This window comes from Lytechinus variegatus, chromosome 1 (assembly GCF_018143015.1).
Source record: "Lytechinus variegatus isolate NC3 chromosome 1, Lvar_3.0, whole genome shotgun sequence".
NCBI lineage: Eukaryota > Metazoa > Echinodermata > Echinoidea > Temnopleuroida > Toxopneustidae > Lytechinus > Lytechinus variegatus.
Genome location: NC_054740.1, coordinates 47,175,980 through 47,182,583, shown reverse-complemented (window position 1 = coordinate 47,182,583; position 6,604 = coordinate 47,175,980). Strand labels below are relative to the sequence as shown.

Here is a 6,604-nt window from a genome sequence, read left to right as displayed (position 1 = left end):
TTCTTGGTAGTGAAAATTGAACGGCAGAAATGTAGCTCCTCTATCGTACGGTATACTGTTCGTTTTTATTTTAAACAACGTTCTTCATATTTTTATTTTCAAAGTTCTATTTAATTTATAATCATTTTGCTTATTTATGGCCGCTTTTTATGAAAAGAACTATATCTGGAGTGTTCCAAAAGATATTTGCAATTAATTCGAAGATGCAAATTTACAGGTTATATACATTAATTTTATCTAAAACATATCAATTTGGATTTTTTGATGGAAGAAACAATAAATCAGTTGCAAGTTTGCAATGAAAAGTATGACTTTCAATTGATTTTGGAGTGTGAAATTGATTTTCGTTCGATTGCAAGTTTCTTGCAATGCCCCATATTTTGCTCAAAATAAATTCACTGTTGGTTGTCTTGGTCCCCCAACCTCTATCAAATTCCCATCCGCAAACCCTGATATGGTCAGTCTGCAACGTCCAAATTTAGCCCCCTCCGAACCCATTTGTACGTTACTATAGCTGCTTCCAATCATGAATTATTCCTCTCTCTTTTTTTTTTACAAATGATATTTTCAAAATTCTAATTCTATTTTTAGGCCCCAATTATTCTTTCTCACGGACGGCGTTCATAAAGAGGAGAGCTATTCTATAGGCCGGTCATTACTTGATTGAAATGATTTATCCATATTGTCTTGCTCCCCCACCCCTATCAAAATTCCCTGCCGCCATACAGGATATAGTACAATGTAACAGAAAAGAAATATATACTGAATGAAATCTCAATTTCAATCAAAACAAAAGCAAATTAAAAGGGAAGAGGAATGAGTAAAAAATATAAAAAAAAAAAAAAAAGAAAAAGGCAAAGAAGAAAAGAAAGAAACAGAAAAGAAAAAAAGACAACGAAAATAAAAAAGAAAGAAGAGAGAGAAAAGGAAAAATATGAAGGGATCGAAAACTTTCTTTCATAGATTCCAAGATCCAAGGAAAACAGTGGCAAAAATTGATCTCACGCCATCATGGTTTCCATCCCAGAACCAATCGAGAGGAAAAAGAAGACACCCCTGATTTGGTTTAATTCACCCCCACCCATATCGGGATGTGTATTTATCTTGGCGAAGAAGTCCCCTCCCCCATATTTGGTCATAATTTATCCCCCCCCCCCATATGCGTTGGCTAGCGGGGCCGCTTGGCTGCTTGCCAGGTAGCTCTATTATACATGTTGTTCTCGCACGCACGCGTGCGCGTGCACGTCTAACCGCCAAGTGCAATATTTGAAAAAGAAAACTCGATCTACCGGTACTACCGTTTTGCCGTTGATAAGTCCGTCGATAATTCATCAAAAACTAAAGGAACACGGGTCAGATTCGGACAGCGACTTCAAAGTCATTTGTAGAAGGCTAAACAGTAAGTTCTATAACAATTTTCTTTGATTTATTTATCAAATTGTCTCAAAATGTTCGATGTCGTTGTACTGCCACGACCACTGCACTGCCACCGTCACTGCCCCGTGTGTGCTGGCCGCTGCTCTACGGGCTGGGACGTGGCTTTGACGATAGGGAGTGCTTATGGTTTATGCTTTGTATTTGCTGAGTTTAGCTCGGCGAGCATTGAATAGTAATTCGCTCATATTGCCTGATGTTTATTGTCAATGTTTTACAAAAACCATCTCTGAATACATTGAATTCATGAATGAATGATTTGTTAATGCTAATGTCAAGACTGTCAAAGTTTTAATTGTGATAATGTGAAATAGACCGTTACTGCACAACGTTAATTCACTGAAATTGAAAACTTGCCGACAAATATTGCTTTGAAATTAGGCCTATAATTTGTTGTTGTTGTTGATAGATGTTGGTAAATGAGATAAAATGGAGGTGAAACATGGTAAGGGTCCTAAAGTTTAAAAAATGATAAAGGCTACGCAGGCCTATAACTTAGCTACACCGTACACACCACTCATTGCACATACTATTTCAATGGTAAAATGTGCACTTTGTGTGTGGAACTGTGACTGGACGGAGTGACAAACGATTCCTATTCAATTTTTCGAGGAATTATGCAGAGAAAACTGGCGCTAATGCAGTTTTGCACCGGCCGATTACCAGCATACCTCATCACCAAAACTTGTTCCCAAATGTCATGACAGGTCCCTCAGTCACATTTCGATGTTAATATACCCAACGCTTTTCAAAATATTGGGAATGACTGTATTTAGTCTGCGATCTCGACGTCGTTGATCTAATCCGTAGACATCACTTCGCGGATCGCTCGGATTCGCTGTAATATTTATATGGACTGAAGTTAGCAACCAAATCATGCTAACATGTGGCGAACAAACTGCCAGCATGCCGCATGCGAATATTTTGATCGCATAACTTCGGTCCATATCAACATGACGGCGAATCCAAGCGATCCGCAATATTTTGAAAAGTGGTGGGTATATTGTGTATTGATCTCAAAATGTGTGTAGACAATTATGGTGGGGAGTTTTGCTCGAAGTTGCATGCACAACGAACAATTGTCCATAGACTGTGTACAACGGATAGATCGTCTCCGCAAAGCGATTCGAAGACCGCTGATTGGTCAATCGCGAAGATCACGTCATGACCACGTGGTCCCAAAAATAATTCCTTTGGACTGCGTGCAGAAGTATCGATAGCAATATCCGGTAACGTTGTGTACGCGGTAAATGGTCTTGGTTTGTGATCGGATCGCTCCGGTATCGATCGAAAATTATCGAAACTCTGCAATTTCATGCATATTCACTCGACGCTCCGAAACCCGGAAGCCAATTGACTTTGTGCACGTTGCGATAGACTCTACAAAAGGGGGACACTTGTGTAAGAAAGCCACATTTTTATCAAACACATCGACTATTGCTCTCAAGGTGGGGGCACAGGTCAAATGTGCCCACTTGGATCTGCTTCTGCGATTGTCAATACCAGAAAATTGGAATTTATGTCATCGATTACCCTCCTTTTGAAAATTGCTGCTCTAGAAATTTGATTTCAGATGACATAGCTATTACTAGAATAAAGCATGCACAGTTATAATACAGCCTTGTCTGAACTACGCTGAATACTATCACATTTCCTTATTTTTATCCTGAATTCTGGGCTGGTAATCAGAGATCCATGAAAAATATCTTTGACATTAAAGTTCTAAGATCATTCTTTTTCTATTACTATATTAGTATTCTATTTTTGTTTGTATCTGCACATACATGCAGATTTTACAACACTCAAATTGATTTTATTTCATTTTCAAAGTTTGGACGACGGATACACTGGATGCTAAGTTAGATGGTCCAGCCTTATCTGGGAATGACACGACGGGTGTTGAACACAGAAAACGTGCCGTGTACAAGAAATAATTGGAGTTTATGAAAGGTAGGTGTGTAAGAATTTTCTTGAGTAGAAAAAATTGCAAAGCTTCATTAGATAAAACAGATTGTATTCCTGCAGTGGCATAGCTGAAAAAAAACCTTGTCAGGAATGGTAAAAAATCCTGAGAAAGGACAAATGTCATCCCTATTTAGAGGAGCACACGTCTTTTGTGACACCCCCCCAGAAAAAAAATCAGTATGTTGGCTGAGGGGGGAAGGGTGGACACTTTCCCCAGGTATTCATTTGTTGTGGTATTTGTCATCATTGGGGCAACCTCCCATTAGATAATTGTCTACCCATCTATGGTTAAACATAAATTTATTTATATTTTACAAAATGTTTTGTTGATATTTGTTAATTGGTATCATTCAATTGATTATACTGCAAATTTCTCGATATATAAAAAATATATGAACTTCTAAAGAAAGATTACACACACGACAAGCATTCATATTTTGAACCCTTTGCATTGTTTTCATCCAATATTTCTTATTGCAGCTTCAAGGAATTAATCCTGCCGGGTACCCATTCACTTCATCTGGGTCTAGTGATGCACAGTGTGGATGAATTTCGGGCTGAAGGAAAACACACCATGGCTAGGACTCAAATTCACGACCCTCTGTTTGAAAGGTGAGAGAAAGAACCACTAGACCAGACGTTATAAACCAGCTGATGTCATATCCCCACTTGTTCTTTTGTATTTTATTACAAGAAGTCGCGCTAATTTACATTTTGTCCTCCGAGAACTATAAAAAATGGAGTGAAAATTTATTTCAAAGACATGTCCACCCTAACAAAAAAGTTGATTTGAGTAAAAAGAGAAAAATCAAACATAAAAATCGGATGAAAAATAAGAAAGGTATGACATTTTTAAGTTTCGCTCAATTTCACTTAATAGTTACATGCACATCCAAGTCGGTATGCAAATGAGGGAACTGATGACATCACTCATTCACTTTTCTTTGTTTTTTAAATATGAAATATTATAATTTTCTCCTCATTGTCCAATGAAATAAAGTTTTATTTTTATTTTTTTATTGTCAAATCTGTAAAAATTGAAATATTGTACAATTCAAACAATGAAAACAAAGCAAAAAGTGAGGGACATCATCGATTCCCTCATATGCATGTGGGTAAATTGTGTATATAACTATTTTGTGAAAAATAGGCGAAATTTCAAAATGTCATAACTTTCTTATTTTGCATCCGATTTTGATGAAATATTTTGCATCATGCTTGCCTGATTTTCTCTGTTGATTCAAAAAAAAACTTTTCTGTGGTGGACTTGACCTTTAATGTGAAGATATGCATTGCTGGAAATAATGATATGATACTTGGGACATATCATACACACATGTATGAAAATATGAAATAATTATTTCATTTTATACAATAAGCCTAACAAATATTCCTGACGATCATGTGTTCATTGGGTTAATTTTTTACCAAAATGTTGTTAAATTTCAAATTCAATAACTTTGTTATCAGATTTTAATGAAATTTCCAGCATGATCCTTTTCTGATTCAATCTCTCCCTACCAAAATGTCCCCTTTTCTCATGCTTTCTTTCTATGGTCCCCTTCATTCTCCTTATAACTATGTTATATGTAAAATGTAACCGGTCGTCCAACCAATTTAATTGAAGGGCTATAGGTACTCGAGACTGAAAGCTATGTGATATAATTCAAAGTGTACATCAGACAAACAAAAAACACTGAAAATTTCATCAAAATTTGTTGAGGATTAACGAAGTTTTGACGAATTAAAGTTGTTATTTTTTGGTAAAACTGTTCTCTGCAAGTCCTCATGAATATACAAGATCACAATTTATATATTTTTTGTATTATATGAATTCAAATTTTGTCCAAGCTCGGTTGTAAAAAATTACGATTGACTACTGATTTACTGTGTAAGACAATAATCATATTATTTCTCACACATAGTTGAGTTATTCATTTGATTCAACACAACAAAAATAGAAAAGAAATATGTGGGTATCTTGTATATATCATTTTCTATATATTTTGCAAAAATGGTCTCTATTTTTCTTCTGTTTTTTAGTGTTCCAAATTGAATAATTTTCTTTCCCTATTTTCATTATATTTTCTTTCTATTTGTGATATATTATTTATTTCTTAATGTATCATTATTGTATTTATGATAAACTTTTGGCGTGTTTCTACAGTAAATCATTAAAAACAGTTTATCTTTTATCATTCTTAAACCAACCTGTTTCTACAGACCTAATAATCTCATTAATTTGCATTTCGCGTCGCAAATACGGCGGAAATTGGAAAATTCATCCTATAACCTCACATTGCATTTTGGTATGTCAAAAATTGCATCTCGTTAGGAAAATTTTCAAAATTCATGGTAGATCTCACTCATTGTAGCAGGTACACATTTTTCGCGATCAGCTGGAGAGATAACAAACGGCCAGAATATATGTATACTGTGAAATCGCACTTCTTGGTTCAAGCACTTAAGCCAGACACGTATGCTATTTTGCCCCGTGTTTTTACAGAAAAGAAAAACGGATTAACATGGCAATAACCACCTCTCAGAGAGATGGTTATGAGAAACCGCATTTTGCGTGATGCAATTTATCAATAAACCGCATCGCATCTGTTTCTACAGGAAAGTTATCCGGGATTCTGGATACGTACTGTAGGCGGGTAATACCTTTTAACAATTCTATGTAGAAACATGCCATTGATATATCTTTTTAGGTGAAAAGAAAAAAGAGACCAATTTGGGAGTACTATTTTCCCCCCTTTTGGGGATATTTCATTTCTTCTAGGTGTGGCACCCTTTATTCATTTGGCCATGTGAAGGCTATCACACATTTTGAGTTTAATCTTCGAAATTTGGTGTTCATTAGTTTGTTGTCCAAACTCTGTCTTACATGTAAATGTTTATAGGAAGATTAACATAATATTTATGTGGAGTGCAATCATTGATCTCTTGTGGAGTCGCACAGTCACATGTATTCATAATATGGTGCTTTTATGCCATACCTGTCAATACTCTTTTGTACTTGAACTTATTAGTAAAAAAATGTTTATTAATGTCGTTGAAATCAATTACACACAACAGATTTAACATCAAGTTTATTGTATTACAAGTATCAGGTTTGTATGCAGAACAGTGGTTTTGCCAAGTACTCAATCCATGTAAAAAGCAATATGAGAGAACAGGTTTATTCTTAGAAATGTTAGTCTTC

The 6,604-nt window shown here is 35.6% G+C and overlaps 1 long non-coding RNA gene across 1 annotated transcript; it reads left to right on the top strand.

The window, feature by feature from the left end:
* Window positions 1-1,184: 1,184 nt before the first annotated feature.
* LOC121406456 lies at window positions 1,185-3,895 on the top strand. Its single transcript, XR_005968811.1, has 3 exons — window positions 1,185-1,399; window positions 3,265-3,384; window positions 3,880-3,895. It is a non-coding gene; the product is annotated as an uncharacterized LOC121406456 (long non-coding RNA).
* The last annotated feature ends 2,709 nt before the right edge of the window (window positions 3,896-6,604 follow it).